General features: G+C 44.2%; 1 protein-coding gene across 2 annotated transcripts in view; it reads right to left on the reverse strand.

Annotated features, from left to right (window-relative positions):
• Positions 1-21,244, reverse strand: part of GDPD5 (glycerophosphodiester phosphodiesterase domain containing 5) — a 347,993-nt gene that overhangs the window by 127,358 nt on the left and 199,391 nt on the right. The window contains exon 1 of one of the 2 annotated variants that reach the window (XM_050930546.1): positions 1,907-2,312. The exons of the other annotated variant lie outside the window; for it this stretch is intronic. The gene's annotated coding sequence lies outside the window, so the exon portion shown is untranslated. Of the gene's footprint in view, positions 1-1,906; positions 2,313-21,244 lie in introns of those variants that run through there. 2 annotated transcript variants of the gene reach the window in all.

Genomic DNA, 21,244 nt, shown 5'->3' on the forward strand with positions numbered 1-21,244 from the left:
TATCAGGTTAAACTCAGCCTTCTATTGCCGATGTTCTTTTTCTCCTTGGCCTCTGGTACCTGTCTGAACCCGAGGGGGGCGGTTCTTATCTGGAGCTGTTTAGAGGCCATGGGGCTGCAATTATTAACCTTCCCCCACTCCATACTCACACACTATTTTTAGTTTCTGGGAGAGCTGTGGTAAACCTCACCCATGCACTAGACTATAACCTCTTACCCACAGCAATACAATAATCCCCCATGATACTGCATGCAATTGTAATATTCATCACATCAAGGATTACTGTTGGCGTCATTTAATTTTATAATGAATGAAGTTGTCCAGAATACGCAGCGGTGAACAAGTCTTCAATGGCAGTAGGGAAAGACTGAATGACGAAATAAGGGCCTGGTCGGAAGCTCATTGAAATAAAGAAAATACCCCAATGGATTTCACTGGGCTTGGTCTGGTTGGCATTTAAATTAGGCTTTAAATCTGAGCCATCTTAATGCTCAGTATAGAGCCCTCAAAGATTCATGCAATACTGACCAAAATAACCATGTGGTCTGTTGTAATACTCATCTTCCACATCCAATATTTATTATCCTCCCCTCATGTTAGGTCTTAATTTAGGGCACAGTCCTTATTTGGGCAAAACTCCCAGGGACATTAGAGGCAGGAGCAGGCCCTCAGATCATAAGATGTTCAGGACAAGGAATGTGCCTTTCATTTTCTGTAACATATCATGCATATTTATAGCTCCACATAAATAAATGTATGTATGGCATGGGCCCAGATCCTGTGTCAGTGTCCAGAATGGCTAACAGACCAACAAAGGTGATAGGTACATAACTTGAGGTACATAACTCAACTTCAGGTCTAAATGCTTGGATTAAAGCCTGGATATAACCTTTAGCCAAATATGTCCTCATAGAGCATAAGGACATTTTGTGATTTAAGTTCACCCCTAGACACACCAGAGTTTCTGCAAGGAAGTCTTAGCGATAATATTTTCCATTACATTTCCATGTGTTAATTTCCTGAGGATATTTGTCACTATTAGCTAGTATCCTCCTAGCTTTGGCTATTTTTGCTTACTAAAGAAAGAAAGATTGAAGGTACAATTTTATGTATCAGACTTAAACAACCGGACTTCTCTCAAACTAACAAAATAAAGCCTGCTCCAAATGGGTTGCTCTACCCTAAAAAAATCATTGAATAAGAGCACCATTTTTTCCAACATGTGTCGAAAGAAACCATGAATCCAGGATAAAGCAAAAATAATCAAGTGAAATTAATATATTAACTGGTGTATTTGATTAATATATTTCATTATTTTTCTGAGACTGAATATTTAAATGTATATACAATGTAAAAGTATACTATGAACATAATTTTCATGTTATATGGAATCAGTCCTGAAACAGAAGGTGCTTATTACACAGAACAACCACACACTAGGGATATACAAACAGGCTTCCACACAGGTCAATTTCCAGCTTAATCCCTCCTTTAAAAGAGAAGGGAAAAAAAAAAAAAAAACATACACCAGGGACTCCACTCTCTCTGGAACTCCACACAGCACTCACACACCAAGCAGCTGAACACCATACTGCAAGAAAAACATAAAATAAATTTACTTTGCACTCCAAGTGACTTGCATCCAATAATCTTAAAACACCTTATAAATGAGAAGTCTATATCAACTGCTAGCCGGGGAATCTCTGCTAAGCCTTGCCTGCACTGGGAACGAAATTGAGGAGCCCTTGGCTCCATTTCTGCGTTCTTAACATTCAACGACAAAGGTTTGTTTCAGACTGGCACCCACATGTTGAATTTGAACTCCAAACAGACAATCATGGATAGAATTGGTTCCACTATGGTTGTCTAACATACTGATTAGCATATGTAGTTATTGTCTACTAACCTGTCCAAATGTCTGATTGTTTCCATGCGTCTGACGAAGTGGGTATTCACCCACGAAAGCTTATGCTTCAATACATCTGTTAGTCTTGAAGGTGCCACAGGACTCTTTGTTGCTTTTTACAGATCCAGACTTTTTACCCCTCTGAAACTTGTCTCCATCTAGTGGCTGTGCCACTGAATTTATAAGCTTTAAGATTGATTGTCATTTAACAAACTCCTTTTCTCCCCCTGCCATTTCTCCCCTTTAACTTCCTTCATCCTCAATTTCCCACACCCCTATTCAGTATTTCCAAGTTGGTAAGGGTTACTATTTTCATGTGCTACCTTAAGTAGTATAAACAATCCTGGTGGAAAAGAACATAGCTCTGTCAAAAAGCAGGTAACACTCCACAGCACTGAACTGAGTCTGCAGTTCGTCTGTTTCAAGATGTTAGAAAGGGTTTGCTAATTAATGACTCTCTGGTTAATATGCTGAAGGAATGTCATAAAAGGTATCTCCCCATAAATAGGTTAATGGGAGGAGAGAATAAGAAGAAATCAGATTCATTGGATGATACATCTAAAACACGAGGAGGAAGAAGGAATACCTGGCATGCTGGCTGTTGAAGACATTATAGCTAACTGAACATATAGTTTAAAAACCCATTCCAGTCCCATCATATTTTACTGCTATAAAAATCCAACTAATAGCTCTCAGCACACTGTTATTGATGAACATGAATGAGGTCTATGAGCTGTGACATGCCCCATTTATAATCTAATTTAGCAGGTCAAAGCAAAAGCAGAGAACACGGTATTGAAATAAACGTTCTCCTGCTGTGGCTGCTCTAATGCAACTGTAGATCAGTGTGTGCAACAAAAAAAATCAAAGCTAGTCTCTAAAAATTATGTTTAAAACTGGATGGCACATTGTTGCCGAATCTTGCCTAAAAGGTATGTTCAGAACAGCAAAATTCCCTCCAGAATGTATTGACTGGTGTTTTGAAAAGCAAACTCTTCTGTAAGTGGAAGGAGTTTCACATTCATTCAGCTCTGCTTTGCCGGAAAGGGACCAAACTTGTCCTTACACACATACTTAACTGAGAGTTTATTCTCCACTAGATATGCACAGATTCCTTGCTAGTTATTGTTTTCTCTCTCTCTCTCATTATATGTATCTAAATTCAGCCCAGGAGCTATTGTCATTATTGTTCATACTGAGATGCTGAGCTCTTCACCACTTGTAGCTGTTCAAGATCCCATGACATTTTTTGCTGGAATAAACAGTGGCCTAGTCGAACTCTGTCATGTAATTACATCCCGCTTACCCAAAATTCAGCCCTTAGATACCAAGACAATAGGCGAAATTCCCTATGCTGTTTCAATGAATTCACTATTCACTTCTTGTCCTAAACCTGTGCAGCTCCACTCTGTGTGTGAAGCAGTTGCTGGAGAGGAGGACAGATCTATTTCAAAGGTGATTTTGTACATCACTCTGTAAATTGCTGTGGGGGTCTTTTCAGCATGAAGGGCGCTATATACACTTCAAACAGATTTGCATTGCCATGGGGCCCAGGAGCTTTAGTTATGAACGAGTACAGAGTTGTGCTCGGCACTGTCTGATGAAAACAGAACGACAGTGCCGGACCCAAAGAATTTGCAAGACAACACATGGACAGACAGGCAGAGGGGAGTACAAGGAAACAAGAAGAAAATATTGGTCAGCCTGATTGACGGAGGTATCCGGCCACCACCTGTTATGCAGCAAGAACTGGCAAGATCAGAAGAATCTGGGATGGATAAATAGACCCTTCTCTGGATGGGATAGAGCATCATTCGCTTTTCTCCTTATCAAGAGTTCTGACTGAACCATAGCAAGAAACCACAATCTACTGATTCAACTGCAGGCTGTCACACTTGTAACAAACCACACCTCACCCCACTGGTGCAGCGGTGTGAAATAATGGTGCAAAGCGTTATAGCTTGTGGTAATGTCAGTACAGCATTAAAGTCCATTAATGCAGTAGTTTGTAAATAATGATGGGGGGGGAGAGAGTTCATGACATATAATAGCGCTTTGTCTGCACATTAAACTCAACTGTCTTCTTCATACAAGACCAGCTTGAGGAGTCAGTATATTTAAAGGTCTCAAGCTGATCATGACACTGAGATCCTAGGTCAAATCCAAGTCCTTTCCTATGGAGCTCACATCTGCCTTAAAGCACTGTTTCCCTCTCTCTCTGGCCCAATGAATATTTAATCATTATATGAAAGTGGAACAGCTCCAACTGGAGCGAGACATACTCCATAGCCCAAGGGGTAGGGAGCTCACCTAGAACATAGGAGAGGAAAATTCAAGTCCCTGCTTCAAATCAGACAGAGGAGGGACTTGAACCTGAGTCTCCCACCTCTCAGGGAGCGTCCTGACCACTGGACTATTATAGAATGTCTCTCTCTATCTTTCATTTTGACCAGAAATTCTCTGGACCCGAGAAACCTTCCCAAAGCAATTTCTGTTGAAACAGATGTGGTTCCGTGACAAGTTTTGTTTAGATGAATCAGCATTTTCCAGCTAAAACACTGTCAAGAAATTCTCAACCAGCTCTGCTCTTAAAACAGAGACACTCAGAATCCCTGCATCCTACTGCAGATAGACTCACCAAGAACCCTATTAGAAATCACCTTGAGGGTTTTACCCTACTCCACAGGGCCAATGGAGAAGAGGCATATCCAGGGGTCTCCGTTTCAAGAGCCTAATCTTTTTAAGCTCCATTATCACATTACCACGCTTATCCTCCCCTCCGCTTATTACATCAGCAGTAGAAGGGTACGGTAAGGACCACAGGAAAAAAACAACAGATATTAGACTGAAGGAGGGAGCATTTCCCCACTGGCCTGGCCTACATTACAAAGTTAGGTTGACATAAGCCATCTTGCATCAACCTAGTTGTTCATGTGACCACACTTAAATTTGTCTCCCACCGATGTAAGTGCACTGTTACAGCGACAGAGAACATGGTTGACGTACAGAGCTCAACACAGCACAATTATAGACACTGCTACTGATGTTGACCCTAATAGTGCTCCAGCAACTGTCCCAAAATGCCCTACACTGACCACTCTGGTCACAATTGTGAACACCACTGCCCCAAGATCATGGAAACCGGAAGCCTTCCTTCCCCACTTTAAAACCCTGTGAATGTTTTCAATGCCTTTTCCTGATAGTCCAGCTTGGTGAGCACCATTGTTGTGTGCAAATGCCCAGCGCACCTCGCCGGCTATCTGCTCCAGACATGCTCTGGCCTGGAGCAGACAGGAGATATTGGATCTCCTGGGCCTGTAGGGAGAAGAGGCTGTGCAGGCACAGCTAGGGGCCAGCTGTAGAAACATGGGCATCTATGAGCAGATAGCAAGGGGGATGCCAGAGAAGGGTACATCAGGGACCACAGCAGCAGGGCTGCATGAAAACGAAGGAACTGCGGCAGGCATACCAGAAGGCCGGGGAGGTCAATCATTGATCCGGTGCTGAGCCACAGACCTGCTGCTTTTACAAAGAGCTGCATGCTAAACTAGGCAAAGACCTCACTTCCACCCCCCACACCACCACCACGGATACCTCCAAAGTGCCCGAGTCAGAGGCTCCTGCTGTGAGTAGTGAGGACAAGGAGGGGGTGAAAGAGGAAACATGGAATTGGGGGAGCACAGCTGTGCTAAAAGCCAGGACCTATTTGAAACTCCATTGTAGTCCAGTCAGTCCCAACAGTCAAGCACAGGCAAGCCGAATGCAGGGGAAGGAACCTCGGGTAAGTGTACTATTTTATTTCCCATTACAGCAAGGTACTCATGGTGCCCCCAACTTATCAGGGCAGAACTATCGACTTTTCATAAATTCACTCATACTAGAAGAGGTGGCAGTACAACAAAGAGCAGCAGAGTTAGCCTGTAGTGTTAGGCATGAGGTTTGTGTACACAGGGATTTACCTTGACTCCTGAGAGATCACAATGAAATGTTCATGGAAGTACCCAGCAATCCTCTCCTGAAGGTTTCTAGGGGTGTCTTCCTCATTTCTCCCTCTGTGGTAGGACACTTTCCCACGCTCAACAGCGATAACTTCAGCAGTCAACAGGCTAGCGGCATATGAGCCCAGGTGGCTTTGGGACATCAGCATCCACTGTGCTCTCAGTGCCTTTGTCACCCCCTCTGGAGTGAGAAATCCATGAAAATCACCATAGCCTGTGGGAAATGGTCCCAGCATTCAGTGCCACTGCCCTGTGCTAATAGTTTCATGCAACCGAGCAATTCCCTCCTCATTTGCCTTGCCCTGGGCGGGACACGCTCACCATGGCTGGTGCTGAAAGCAGGTCCCTGCACAAGAATTCAGAGTCAAAAGAGTCAATAAGCATGGCTGTAGAGGAGAAAGGGAAGAGTTCTGAATATTAACTTTCTCTTTCTGTTATAACTATACTGAGCATGGTACTTGTGTGTTTCATTGGTAGCCACTGCCGTTGCATCCCTGAGGGGCTCCCGCTCAACATCTGCAGAACACCTGAGCCAGAGAAAGAAGAGGAGACAGGATGATATGTTCAGTGAGATCCTGCAAGCCAGTGCTGCAGCAGACTGTGGGCAGAGGGCCTGGAGGGTGAATATTGCAGGCTTTATGGGGAAGGGAAAAAAAGAGACAGGAGAAAGGCCCAAGAGCCTGAGCCAGAAAAGAAGAGGGAGATGCATCAGGATATAATGGGGCTTTCCACATGGCCTCAGGGGTTGCATCACTATCCCTATCACTCCATGCTCAGGGACATTACGAAAAGTCACAGCTTCACATATACTAACCTGAGAAAGCCACAACTGATGTATGTGTACCTAAAAAATGGATATGAAAATTATTACCCCTTCTTAAGCTCTGTTCCATAATTTATTAAGTTTTTAATGTATTTGCTTTTAACTTGCCCACAGACTTTTTTTTTTAAAAAAGTGTTTTTGTTACTCCAACTTCTACTGTAAGGAAAATAATTTATCTTTATTAGTTCCCAGCATATGCTGCAGTAGGGAAAGCACTCACTTACTTGTTATCATACTGTGTGACAGCTCATCGGATCAGTGACAATCACAGTGTCATAATCAAATGTGCAGCAGGCACCACTAAATTAATAGGTGCATCAACAGTGTTATACTCAGATATACACCAAGGACCACACGATTCCTAACAGGCTCCCAAAACAGCAGAGGCAGAGTACAGTCCATCACAGAGCATTACTGTGGCTCGCTGTTAACGTGCTCTTTCAAAGCCACCCTGAGCCATATTGCACTGAGTGCTTCTAATGACCCTTTTGCTGGCTGTTCAAACTCAGCAGACAGCTGCTCCACCACCACCCTTAACCATGACAGCAACTTCCCCCACTTTTTCCCCTACAGATAGCATGCAGGACACAGCAAGGAGCTATAACCACGGGAATATTTTTCTCACTGAGATCCAATCTTGTGAGTGAACACCACCAGCATCCCTTCAATCTACCAAAAACGCATTCAACCATCATTCTGCACCCGCTGAGCCAGTTGTTGAATCTTTCCTTGGTGCTGTTGAGGTGCCTGGTGTCTTGCTTCATGAGCTGGGGAGTGAGGAGTAGGTTGGCCCAGGATCACTACTGGCATTTTAATATCACCAACAGTAATCTGACAGTTGTGAAAGAAAGTCGCTGCTGGTAACTTTCTGAACAGTCCCGAGTTTTTAAAAAGATGTGAGTGTCATGCACCTTCCCTAACCAGCCCAAAATGATGTCAGTGAAAGAGAGTGCACTGGATGCTGGTAAGTTGCACGTTGGGATACCTACCCATGGGGCACAGCACTGACACAAGCACTCCCGATGAGTATGCGCAGCGCCAATGCAAGCAACCAAGTATGCACACACAAGCGATACACTAACTGCAATGGCTTTATGCCGACAACTTGTGTTTGCAAAAGCTGTAGTGTAGACATTGCCTAAGTAAGCTGTGTTCTACTTGGATTTTTCCCCCTTTTTGATCAGTCCTGAAGAATAATATGCTACAGCAGGTTAAAAAGAGGCTTTTGCTGGAGCACAGTGTTGAGAATTAGGTGCTGTGAGTGGACTGGCAATTCCTGGGAAATGGAGCTGTTCACTATTTGTTTGCTAGTTTGAATCCAGCTCAGGTCGGTAGCGAAGAACAGTAGTTACCATCTGCTGATTATTTGATGGCACACACTATGCCACATGAGTTTCTTGTCTTAGGGTATGTCTTCACCACCAACCAGATCAGCGGGCAGCGATCGATCCAGTGGGGATCGATTTATCACGTCTAGACTAGACATGATAAATCGACCCCCATGCGCTCTCCCGTTGACTCCTGTACTCCAGTGCCATGAAGACACCATGGTAAGTCGATCTAAGTACGTCGACTTCAGCTATGTTATTCCCATAGTGTATTCACCCAGTGTAGACCCGGGCTTAGTGTAATACCTACTGTCCCAACTTCCATATCAGAAAAAGCAAATGTAACCTTGGCCCTAATTAATATCCTTTATTAGAGTCTCAACAGAGAAGCTAAAGATCTCATCTGACCAAGTACTCCTAACCACACACAACTCCTATGCTGCTGCTACGATAAGCCAGTTTCTTTGATGTTTACAACCCTGGCATAACAAAGTCAGGTTATGTAACCACTTTGCCTACACTTGACTGTCCACCAGTTTCCCCCTGCAGCTATTTCCTTTCAGTACCTATTACCAAGACAAATAAGCCTGTTACTTATTTACACACAGCTGGAGCAGCATCAGGCTGGTTTTTGTCTTTCCTCTACTCCCTCCGTAGGGTGGCCACTTGTCCCAAAGTGCAGAGTTCAAGTCCTGGTCCTGGGTTGAATGACTCCAGGAGAGCATTTGTCCTGGATTCCCTGTGGCACTGCTCTGTGCCTGCCCAAGGCTCAGGGGCGGTGACAGCCTCTTACCAGTTGGGGTGGGGGGCAAAGTGGGCTCCCTCACTACGAGGCCCTGCCCCCTGTTCCTCTTCTCCCCCGAGGTCCCACCCCCTAGCCAGGCCAGAATCTTACTAATGCCCAGCGCTAGAATTGCCCAGGGAGCCCAGGCAGCTGTGGGGAGACCTGGACCCTCCAATTGCCCTAGGTGATGTCCCGCAGGGGCGCAGGCCAGGAGCTGCTTCCTGACACCCCGCCCAGGGCAGGCAGAAGGTCCAGGGCTCCCCACTGCAGCCCGGGTGGAGGGTCCAGGACTCCCCACTGCAACCCGGGCTCCCTAGGTGGCTCGTACCTTAACCCAGCTCTGGCTTCCAGCCTGGCTGAAGTGGGGCCTTGGGAGAAAGAGGAGGAGCAGGGGAGCAAGGCTCCTGCATGTGTCTTGCTTTTTCCTTTTGAAAAGGTGGTCGCCCTTCCTCACCGTAGTGATCACTTTTCCATTCCATTCACTTTTCCACCGATTCCTGAGTGTGCATCTCGGGAGTGTGGTACACCACCAGCCCACACCAGCCTCTCCTTAACTCATCAGATCTCGTCTAACAATCGGAGTTTGTGATGAGCAGTAAATACACCATTCCCATTACTGCTGCAGGAAGGAACCTATTCTTTTCATTTCATCAAATATTTATCAGTGGCTAACGCTCTGTGAAGAATGCGGGAAACAGGAAGCTTAGCAAGATTGAAATGATGTGCTGCAGTGACGGATAAAGAAATGTCAAGGGATAGTCTAGCTTCATCCTATTATATTTGGGAAGACCACAGTATTTATGTTTTCTCTGGAAAAAAAAAAATGTTGAGTATCCTCCACAGCTATGCCCTCTGGGTGCCACTAGAGACAGCCACTGAAGAAATCTGGCTTTGCTCAGTGTATGCTGGGACAGTTTGCAGAAAGGAGAGGAATTGTGTTTAAGGCACAGAACCAAGAGTTAGACTTGGGTTTCATTCCTACCTATGCCACACCATCCCTTGGGGTCTTGGGCAAGGCATTGACTCTGTGCCTCAGTTTCCCAGTCTGCAAAAATGGAGACAATTATCTATCTCATAGGGGCAAAAAGAGCCTTTATTAAAGTGCTACAAGATCCTCAGAGGGATAGTGTTATGGCAATACAGATCCTTAGTGTATTTAAAGGTTTCCTGTGAGCACTATCCAAATGCTTTGATTTTCCATTCTTTGTTTTAAGAAGCTAACCCAAACAGAACCTTTTCTGGGGGTTCAACACAATTCTGACTGAGAAAAGGCAAGCAGCCAGAGTTCACTTCCCCCTCCCCTCTCTCAGCTGTAGCTGGTTTCAGGAACACATCTTCCAAATGCACTAGTCTTGCTACTTACAGACTGGAAATCTCACATCAGAGCCTGTTTTCATGCAATTACTAGTCTCATTTCTCAACTCAATAGCTCCCCTGAACTTGAGATATGGACAATTCTGGCTGGTGAATAAACTAGATGCCTAATACTGTGATGGGCAAACATCAAAGGGGGGTGGGGGGAGAGAACAGCTGGTGAAGGTGGGAGGGAGAGTACTTCCAAAGCAGTTATTTGGAACTGAAAGGACCATATGGCTCTTTTAGGGTCATAACTAGGACAAACGCTGTTCAACAAAGAGGAGCCTTTACAGTCACAGAGCTAGATGGTGTCTTTAGACCCCACCCAGAGCAAGAGGTGCTGCATAAACCGTACCAGCCCAGGAAGCCCTGTTATTCAGAGAGACACACCTGAGTCACAATTGCTCCTGCTCTGAGCAGGGGACTGGACTATATCAGTGGTCCTCAACCTTTTTGTCTGGCAGGCATCAGACAAAGGACCATAGCGGCAGTGGAGCACCCGCCGAAATGCCGCTGAATTTCTACGGCATTTTGGCAGCAACGCCTCTCAATGACGTCACTTGTCGGCAGCAAGTGGTGTCATCGAGAGGCGTCACCGCCGAATTTCGGCAGCGTTTCAGCGGTGACACATCCCGATGACGTCACTTGCAACCGACAAGTGACATCATGGAGAGGCATTGCCACCAAAATGCTGCAGAAATTCGGTGGTATTTTGGCAGATGCTCCACTGCTGGCCAGGATGGGGGCACCGGGTTGGGGACCCTTGGACTAGATGACCTTCTGAGGTCCCTTCCAACCCTGAGATTCTATGAACTTCTGCCTCACTTCCTCTTTGTTCTGGAGGTGGGAAAGAGGGTAAGCAATTGTTGCTGCTGCTCTAAGCCAGCAGCCATTTATGATGCCCCTCAGATCTGCTCAATTAGTGGAGGGGAACAGCACCTAGATCCCATCCATTCCCACCCGCCTGCTCTGTGGGAGAATTGTTCTTACTCCCTTCCATGGGCATGTAATCCAAGTAACAATCTAGCCACAGTGGTTAATACGAGCCACAAAGGAAGGTACCCCTGCACTTGCTATTAGCAAATCTGATCTTCGGCACACCATATACAGGTACACCTCTACCCCGATATAACGCTGTCCTCATGAGCCAAAATATCTTACTGTGTTATAGGTGAAACCGCGTTATATAGAACTTGCTTTGATTCGCTGGAGCGTGCAGCCCTGCCCCACCGTAGCGCCGCTTTACCGCGTTATATCTGAATTCGTGTTATATCAGGTCATGTTATATCAGGGTAGAGGTGTACGTGAATGTGATATACTTCAAGACTGTGTCCATTCTGCTCACCCCAGAGAATCAAGTTCATGCCATAAGTATGTCCTGTGTGGGGGTCAGAGGATGAAAATAATAAGCCATGTACAGACACCAAAGCTGATATATTGACAGCCAGAGCCACTAAAACTGACAGGGGTTCATACTGAAAATGTATGTCCCAGTAATGCCATAGCTGTCAATGCAAGGTGACAGGAACAGCTTAATAAAACACAGGAACTGGCCTGTTTGTGTCTAAGTGGCTGAATTCTCTAACTATCCAAGTGCAGATGGAATTATACAGACAGCTGAACTGACCTGAAATCAGTCAATTGGAATATTGCACATGCCAGTGTCTTGTGGTGGATGCTGTCCCTCCTCACACAAAGTCAGATGGGAGAAAGAAACAGGCCTAAAATGGATGTTTGATCCTATCTACAATGCACTGCAATGCATCCCATAAAAAAAAAAGTAATAGTTACAATGCTGTGCCACAATCAAAATGATAGTGCATTTTTTAGAAGCTTAGACACTTGCTATCAATCTGAGATCTGGGCTGAGTATCCAGTTTGAAAAACTAAGTCAGCAGCAGAAAATTAAAATAAAAAAGTAACTCAACACAGCTTTCTGTCTCTGCAGCACAGATTCTGCTATATCGCGGTACAGCTCATTCTTTAGGCAAGCTGGTAAAAAAAAAAAAAGCGTTCAGCAGCTACTAATAGCTAACGACAGACCACTTGTGCCTTTACTGTTTTGTTTTACACTTGCCAACAAGTTAGAGCATTTCAGTTCTCCAATTTGCCATGAATTAACAGCCTTCTCTGGCCTGAAACATTTTCATCTCATTTTTGAGAACTCTACAGAACACTTGGCACTAGGATGTTACATCTTCAGAAGCAATAGATGTTTGTAACTCTAAGTCCCAAAAAACCTAGAGGCACGTCAGTATTGTCCCCATTACAGGAGGGAATACTGAGGCTCAAGGGGGTTAAGTGACCTGTCCAAGATCATAGACACAGAGTCAATGGGACAGCAAGGATTAGCAACTAGCAGTTCACAATTCCTGCACTGCTGCAGATTCCTTTAGGCTATGCCACCCCTGCTCCATAATCATAGAAAATGTCATCCACAGACGAAGCTGCATTAGGAATTTCCTTTTTTTAATGCAACAAAGAGTCCTGTGGCACCTTACAGACTAACAGATGTATTGGAGCATAAGCTTTCGTGGGTGAATACTCACTTCGTTAGATGCCCATGCGTCTGACGAAGTGGGTATTCACCCACGAAAGCTTATGCTCCAATACATCTGTTAGTCTGTAAGGTGCCACAGGACTCTTTGCTGCTTTTTACAGATCCAGACTAACATGGCTACCCCTCTGATAGTTATTTTAATGGTATCTTCAAGTCAACAAGCTGTAAAAAGACGTGCAGATGTGAAATCAACGTGAGCATTTACAAGCAAGGAATGGATGCAGTCCAGATATTTTCCTCTGGTGAAAACACTGTCCTAAATAAGGCAGTACACATAGAACTAGAGCATAAGTTGTCAGATAAAGATTACAGAGCTACTTTGAAATTTGTTTCTTATTACATTACAAAGGGACCTTCTGCAGATCGTCAAGATGTAAGCATCTAGGTTTGCCGATTATGCTGCTACTAGAAGTGATTGCTTCGCTCACTCTGTTCAGACTGTGATAGATATTTTGGTCTTTAAGAAACAACTCAAGATGGTGCGAACATCTAAAACATGGTCTAATTAGGGACAGTGCAAATTGCCTCTTGGAAGTAAGTTTTAAAGGCAGATATTTCCTACCCAGTGATAGGCTGCGCAAACTACATGGTGTGAAAAGGCAAGTCCACCCGGAGCAGGCATGCAAGTATCACAGTGCTCCAAACTGCCCAAAACACACACACAAAGTTACATCCCTTGCCTAATCAGACTACATTACTGCTCCCTTTAGGCACTGCCCTAATGATCTGGCCTTGAGCTACGTATCCAGTTTCAACTCATTCCCTGCTTTTCAAAAAACTTTGCACAACTCTTCCCCAGGCTACATGTCAGATTTCAATTCTCATCACATCCACCCTCACCCTAGCTTGCAGTACCGCTCTCTCTCTTCATGCTTCTTTGTTATCGTCTTCCACTTCCATCTACGTCGCTTATTCTGGTCTGCCCTTTAGGGACAGAACATCTTCATGATTCCCAAGCGCTTTGGTCCCTCCCCTCCACCTCATCCTCATTCAGATCTCTCCTAAAGATCAACTTCTTTGGGAAGACCCACAGCAAAGGAGATCCACACAAAGTAAGGTAAGTCTTTGCTCCAGTCTCCAAGGGTGTCTGGCTTTCTACGCGTTCGTCTGCATTGTCATCCTGAAGTGGAGATTGTCTCAGGCTACGTCTTCACTACCCGACGTATTGCTACCCTCCAATCGATTGCTCGGAGATCGCTATATCACGTCTCATCTAGACGCGATATATCGATCCCCGAACGCGCTTATATAGATTCCGGAACTCCACCAACCCCAACGGAGTTGCAGAGTTGACATGGGGAGCCGCGGACATCGATCCCGTGCCGTGAGGACGGTGAGTAATTCGATCTTAGATACTTCGACTTCAGTTATGTTCTTTAAGTAGCTGAAGTTGCATATCTGAGATCGATTTTCCCCCGTAGTGTAGACCTGCCCTCAGTTGACAAAGATATTCGTGATTTAGCTCCTCCTAGGTGCAGCCAAGCCATTAATAGTCTTCCCTCAGAGTCAATATTGCCCCAGTGCCCCAGACCAGTCTTCGAACACACCATGTTAGAGCCAAGTCTTCAGCTCTTTGGCTTGGAGCATTTCCTGAAAACAAAAATGCCTGATGTTGTTTCATTCAATAGCCACAACTGTTATTGCTAAACAGCACAGGCAGCATGGAGGTAATGGCTACCAGAAGAGACGTGCTGACCACGGATGGGAATTAAAAGGTCTCACGGCACTTTTCAAAGAGCAGTAGAGGTTAGCTCCGGTGTTTAAGGCTAATTTCAATTTGGGTTTTTACATTAGGCTTCCCTAGCGCTCTCCTGCCGTTTCAGCTGGATAAAGTGGGTCCGATTCTCTGCTGCTCTGCACCTGGTGTAGTCATTGACACTTATCATGCACCGGGAGCGTAAAACACTAAACACTTCAGAACAGTGGTGCCTGACACACTCTGGGTGCTGGTAAAGCTGTGACTGTACAAGATGCAGGGCAGTGGAGAATCAGGCCCAATGGTCTTTATTCCTTCCCCAGCTTTGCTGTCAGTCGGATGAGCGTCACTATTCCGATTGCGAGATTTGTGGGGCAGCAATCACACTTTCCTTCTGGTCTTCCACGTGTTGTGGCTCTTTGAACAACGAATGCAGGTGAAAGCGACTCCTGGGCAGTCACTTGGGTATAAAGTACTATGCCAAAGCTGAACTGTTATTCCTACCTTTTGTTTGAAGCTTTGTGTCCAATTCCTTACGGTGGATTTTACACATTTTTATTTTTAAAATCAACTACAACAAAGCAGGAGGGATGAAGCAATCGCTCCTGAAGTTCCACAGCCCCCAGACCCTACCAGCAACTGCAAACTGTGCTGGGCTTGCGCCTTCCCTCCCCACAGGGTGCACAGATGTCCCAGAACAACACACACAGTAGAGGCTGAATGATTTTAGGACGCTCTGCAGTCCGCTCCACACCCTGTAAGTGCAGGATTATTCCCTTTGGTGTTTCCTCCAGCCTGTTTAAATTATTCAAGCGCTGGCTCTTTCATCGTTTCCCTTGACAGCCTGGCTCAGAATGAGCTCGATTAGACACTGGAAGCTCGATTGCAGACAACGACGTTGCTCTAAAAGGACACTTGGCATGTGAAACACTTATTTTAAATACAACGGCATTTAATATTACAAGGGGCATTTCTGAACATATTTGTTGGCTGTGGCCATGTGTGTCAGGGCCAGAAGCACATTGGATGCATGGGAAGACAATGTAAGAGAATCGAGCCAGTTTCCATCTGGTTTTGGGAATGGTTTAACCTCCAGAATAAAGGCATGACTGTTTAATGAGTAAAGTCAATGCACAAATTGTTAAACCTGAAGCAGAGTGGAAACTGACTTTTATCATTACTAACACTGGATCCCCACGGTGGCAGTGGCCAAGGGTGACAGCTGCATTTATCCTGGTGCAGCCTGGAAGGGTGCTGTGACCAAAGCCCAAACTAATTTAGAGCTACTGGCTGGGCCTGTAGGATAGACAAAGGAAAACAGAGTGAGATACCAACTTCAGGCTCGGTAATCACAGGGGATGTCTCAATCTGGACAACCCCACTGGCCAGCAGAGCTACTGGCAGCAAGGACAAAAAGCCTCCCTATTCCCAACATAACTCGGGTTGCATAAGTGAGAAAGGAGACTTAGCCCATCAGTTCCTTACTCTTATTCATATGGGTGTCTTAGGGGCATATGAAGTACCTCACTTTTATAATGGATGTGTATACACAAAATATTACACTGGGAAGAGGGGGAGGTGGCACTTTCCCTGCGAAGTGATAAGATGTCAAGATGAGGAAACTGAACATAAGGTACACAATGGGCCAAATTCTCCTGAGTTACACCAAAGCACCTCAGTGATGTCGGTGGTTTTGCATGACTGTAAGAGGACAATCCAGCCCAATGTGTTTAATACCCACAGCAGCTACTTACACCGAGTTCTACCCCGGGTTCATATTTTCTGAGTCACCAATACTTCTGAGACTTGTTTATCCAGCAGCAATTCTGCACAGCTGTAAAGAGACTACCAGAATTCCATGGGATCTGGGGATCATACCAACACTTGGACTAATCCCTCAGGATCTAGAACAGTGTTTCTCAATGACTGGCCCGTGGACAGATGCCAGTCCCTGAGATCTCCCTGACAGAGTTTAGGAAGGCAATAAGGTACCAAAAAGGTTGAGAAACACTGGTCTGGAAGATAGAGATGCATTATCCTGATTAGACAGATTAAAAACCAAACAATTCACAGACCTTTTAATGTTGACAGTAATTTGGGGAGCACATTTCTTCAGAATAGTTTGGTAGTTTTGTTCCTGCGGTAAAACCGTACTTCTTGTTATGCTGTATTTTGCCTTCAACAAGGAGTTGATTAATATGCAAAGCTCCAGGAGAAAGAAATCATTGCCATTTTAAGCTACTGATGTGCATCTGGGGAATTGCAAGATGGATGCATTAGACTCCTAAAGTCATTTTCCAAGAAAGTTAATCAACAAACGCATGTTGGAAATACATATTAGCTATTCTTGTGCACTGACACAGAGACAGGAGGATAAACTTTATACTCCACATTATCTGGTGTGTGATCAGTATGGAAAAAAAATGCACAATAAAAAACTTGATCACTTCAATTCATCAGAACTTTAAGTCCTGTGGCATTCTTAAACATCCCCCACCATCCCCATTCCTGGCATCAGGGCTCACAATTTTAATGAACAGTCCAATAGCTTAGCATTGTAAGAAATGTGTATACTTCACTATCCTCTACTGGATGAAATCATACCTTCTCACTTGTGTAATATGCCCTATATTGCTAACAGGTACCGGGATTTCTCCTTTAGGTGAAGAGAGGCCCTCTTCTTTCAATGGTGCAAGCCCTTTCAGTGCCATCACCATCACATTCAGAGTGGTCAGGGTGTGCAGCACAACAACTACTTAGTCGTAGGTGGACAATGATTTGTGACAGTGTTTGAGATGGAAGGAGGTCTGTAAAGTCCATGTATGCTATGTCAATAAAAATACATATAGCAGGGAAAAATATTTTGGCTTAATATGATGTTCTGCAGCTTCTTTCGGTCATCTAGACTATTTAATCACTTAATATGCAAAGTACTTCAGCTTTACATGAGGTCTACAACAACATGTGCATTTTAAGAGATTCTACTGTATAGGAAATGTCTCCAACACCTAATGAGGGATACTGCTTGAATCAGCAAAGATTTTTCAAACTGGTCGAAACCAGGGGCCACATCCTCAGTGGATGTAAATCAGCACAGGTCCATTAAGCCAAAAGAGCAACATGGATTTACACCCCCTAAGAATCTGATCCTAGTAGAGCACACTGTATTAGTCCCAAAACAATGAGCTCCATAAAGGCAGCCCCATCACTTGAATCATTCACAAATTAATAGACCAAGCCACTAGCCACTGAAAAAAGAACTAGATAAGTTCATGGAGGACGGGGCCATCAGTGGTTATTAGCCAAGATGGTCAAGAATGCAATCCCATGCTTCAGTTTAGCCCATCTGTGCAACTGGGAAAATACCTGCATCACAGGGCAGTGAGAGAACTTAGGGGGGAGGGATAGCTCAGTGGTTTGAGCATTGGCCTGTTAAACCCAGGGTTGTGAGTTCAACCCTTGAAGGGGCCAGCTGGGGATCGGTCCTGCGCTGAGTAGGGGGCTGGATTAGATGACCTCCTGAGGTCCCATCCAACCCTGACAGTCTATGATTTATGGGGGGAGGGATAGCCCAGTGGTTTGAGCATTTGTCTGCTAAACCCAGTGTTGTGAGTTCAATCCTTGAGGGGGCCACTTAGGGATCTGGGGCAAAAATCAGTACTTGGTCCTGCTAGTGAAGGTTGGACTCAATGACCTTGCAGGGTTCCTTCCAGTTCTAGGAGACAGGTAGGTATTCCAGTTTTACAGACTCTGCTTTTACCATAAACCATTTTCGGTAAATGACACAAATGTTTCTCAGAGGGAAAGTGAAGTATTTGAGAGGGGAAGAGAACACACAAATAAAATGGAATAAAAAGGACAAAACAGAAAGACTGACTCACAGGTACATGCTATTACTCTCCTGTAAACCACTAATGCCAACAATATGCTTACATAGGCATTTTCATCTTCTAGCTCTTTATAGACACTGAGTCCTCAGAACAGCCTTGTGAAGCAGATATTGTAATACACAGATAGAGAAAAAAAGGTTAAATCACTTCCCCAAAGTCACAGAGGGAGCTGGCATCAGAGCCTAGATCTGACTTAGGCAGTTCCTTACTCCCAGTCCAGTGCTCAGACATCACTTCTGCAGAAGCAATGGAGTCTGTCCTATATAAGCCCCCAAGCCATTTATAAAAGCAGCCTCGCAGATCACTTCTTTAAGTCTGTTACAATGTGCATACTTATTTTGTTCCAATACCACGTGAATGGGTATAATACATAATCCTGACAGCAGTGCCCAGTGAATCTGGCCCATTGCATTACCTTGTAAAATCCCCTGGAATATGCGTGCATAAGAATGTTTTTTCAAGAAAGGGAAGAGACTAATTCTCCAAACCAGAACTCCAATATATTTCTAAGGCCTACAAAAGATGTTCTGAAATTATCTGACAAGACCTGTGCTCACAAAGGAAAAACTCTTTATATTCGGAGGTGACAAACAAAAGCTTGAAGTGCTCATTAAAATTTCAGAAAAATATCATGCTCTTAAGAGGGAAAAAACCCAAAAGCCTGAAATTTTACCACAAGAAACTCTATGGAGGATAAAGAGTTGTAATTTTGCACATACAGCACTGATAGCTCACATTAACAGAAGACCCCAGTCCTTAAAAACAAGTAGATTCATGTGCATTTTCATGTATTTTATCTGCTTTTCTCTGAGCTATGCGAAAGTCACGTCTTGATTTTTGTCTGACTATAGCTTTACACTTATTAATATTTATTTTCCACTTTTTAAATGGAGAGGTGCATACATCATTTCTGCAAGTTTTTACTGTGGGCATTTAGCATCCTAATACAACAAACATAATTTAGTAATAGAACCAAGTCTTCCTCGGATAAAATCTCAGGAAGACAAGAAAAAAATAACCCATAATCCTATTTCAAGAAGGTTACTACGATCCCAGAACATTTATTTAACAAAGCCGAACAAGTAGATACATCGATTAGAAAGCTCAGAGAACATTCTTCACTGGCTCATAAGAAACACAAAAAGCATTTCATCCAGTTTATAGCAATGGACCAAGAAATATTTGCCAATACAAATGCTTTTTGTCAAGTTTTCCCAAACAAATCCACATTTTCCTCTAAAAACTTCTCCAGCGAATACTACGTCCTTTCCTTCAACTTTTGTCTTTGCATATTTAGATTGCAAGCTCTTTTTGGGAGAGGACTTTCTACAGAGCCCACAGCATAAAGGGGCCCTAGTTAATGGCTGGTTCCTCTTGGCACTGCTGTAATACAAATAACTAATTTTTTTAAAGCAACAGCCTCAGAAACAATTTGACTCCACTGAGGAAAGGCAGCACATTTTAATGGTCTGAATAGGAGCCCGGAAGGTGGGACTTCCAGAGTTCTAATCCTGGATCTGGTACAGACCCTGAGGCCTTGAGCAAGTCACATAACCTCTCTCCGTCTTGACTAGAGTTGGGAGAATAATTGATTTTTTGGTTCTGCCAGAAAACCAAAAAAAAACAGGGAAAGTATTCAGTTCTAAAACTATATGGAATTTGTCAACAAGGTGAAAGAGTCCATTTCGGGCCAGCAAACCATGTGCGTGTACCACCCCGGCACCCCAATATTCACCACAGACATGTTACTGGGATATGTTTTATACAAAGTATGCCTTCTGAGGTACCATTCTCAATGATCCGCTAGACATGAATATCTAGTTCGGTTGTATGTGAAGTTATGAAGTTTGGCTATGTATGTGTTGCTGAAACATGTCCTGAGGTTGAAAACACCCACAAGCAGCCTTTCAGGTACAAAAGTAAAAAGGCCAAACAATGTTAATGGCTTATTCAGGAAATGCACACAAGTACAAGGATTACCCCAGGAACTGTGGACAATAGAAAGCTCTCAGAGATAGCACTACACACTGGGAACTGTCTGACCCAGGTCACAGCAAAAGAGCTTTCTAGCAAGTGGGAAGAAGATATAAAAAGGGGGAAATGACATCATGGGGATACCGCACTCTCCCTACAACACCACAGCTGGAAACACCTGAGGAATAAAGACTGAACGGGGGGGAGTGATGGTCCCAGGCTAGACGGATTTCTAGCCTGTGTAGGAAAACCTGGGAAACCCAAGCTGAAAAGTCAAGGCAGCTTGTGAATAAGGAAATGTTATTTACTTGTTCCCGTACTATAAGAACTAGGGGCCACCAAATAAAATTAATGGGCAGCAGGCTTAAAACAAATAAAAGGAAGTTCTTCTTCACACAGCGCACAGTCAACTTGTGAAACTCCTTACCTGAGGAGGTTGTGAAGGTTGGACAGGGTTTAAAAGAGAACTGGATAAATTCATGGAGGTTAAGACCATAAATGGCTATTAGCCAGGATGGGTAAGACATGGTGTCCCTAGCCTCTGTTTGTCAGAGGGTGGTGATGGATGGCAGGAGAGAGATCACTTGATCATTACCTGTTAGGTTCACTCCCTCTGGGGCACCTGGCATTGGCCACTGTCAGTAGACAGGATACTGGGCTGGATGGACCTTTGGTCTGACACAATATGGCCGTTCTTATGCCTTAAGAATCTGCCTGTCTGTTTATCACTCAGGGTGAGAACTTGCTAATTCATATCCTACCTATCTAGTGCATTAGGCTTAGCTTGTATGTTGTGTTTATTTAGCTTGCATGTTGTGTGCTTTGATCAGTTTGCTATCACTTATAATCACTTGAAATCTATCCTTTTGTAGTTAATAAACTTATTTTATGTTTTAATCCAAACTAGTGTGCATTTGACTAAGGTGCCT

The sequence above is a fragment of the Gopherus flavomarginatus genome, chromosome 1, assembly GCF_025201925.1.
Source record: "Gopherus flavomarginatus isolate rGopFla2 chromosome 1, rGopFla2.mat.asm, whole genome shotgun sequence".
Classification (NCBI taxonomy): domain Eukaryota; kingdom Metazoa; phylum Chordata; order Testudines; family Testudinidae; genus Gopherus; species Gopherus flavomarginatus.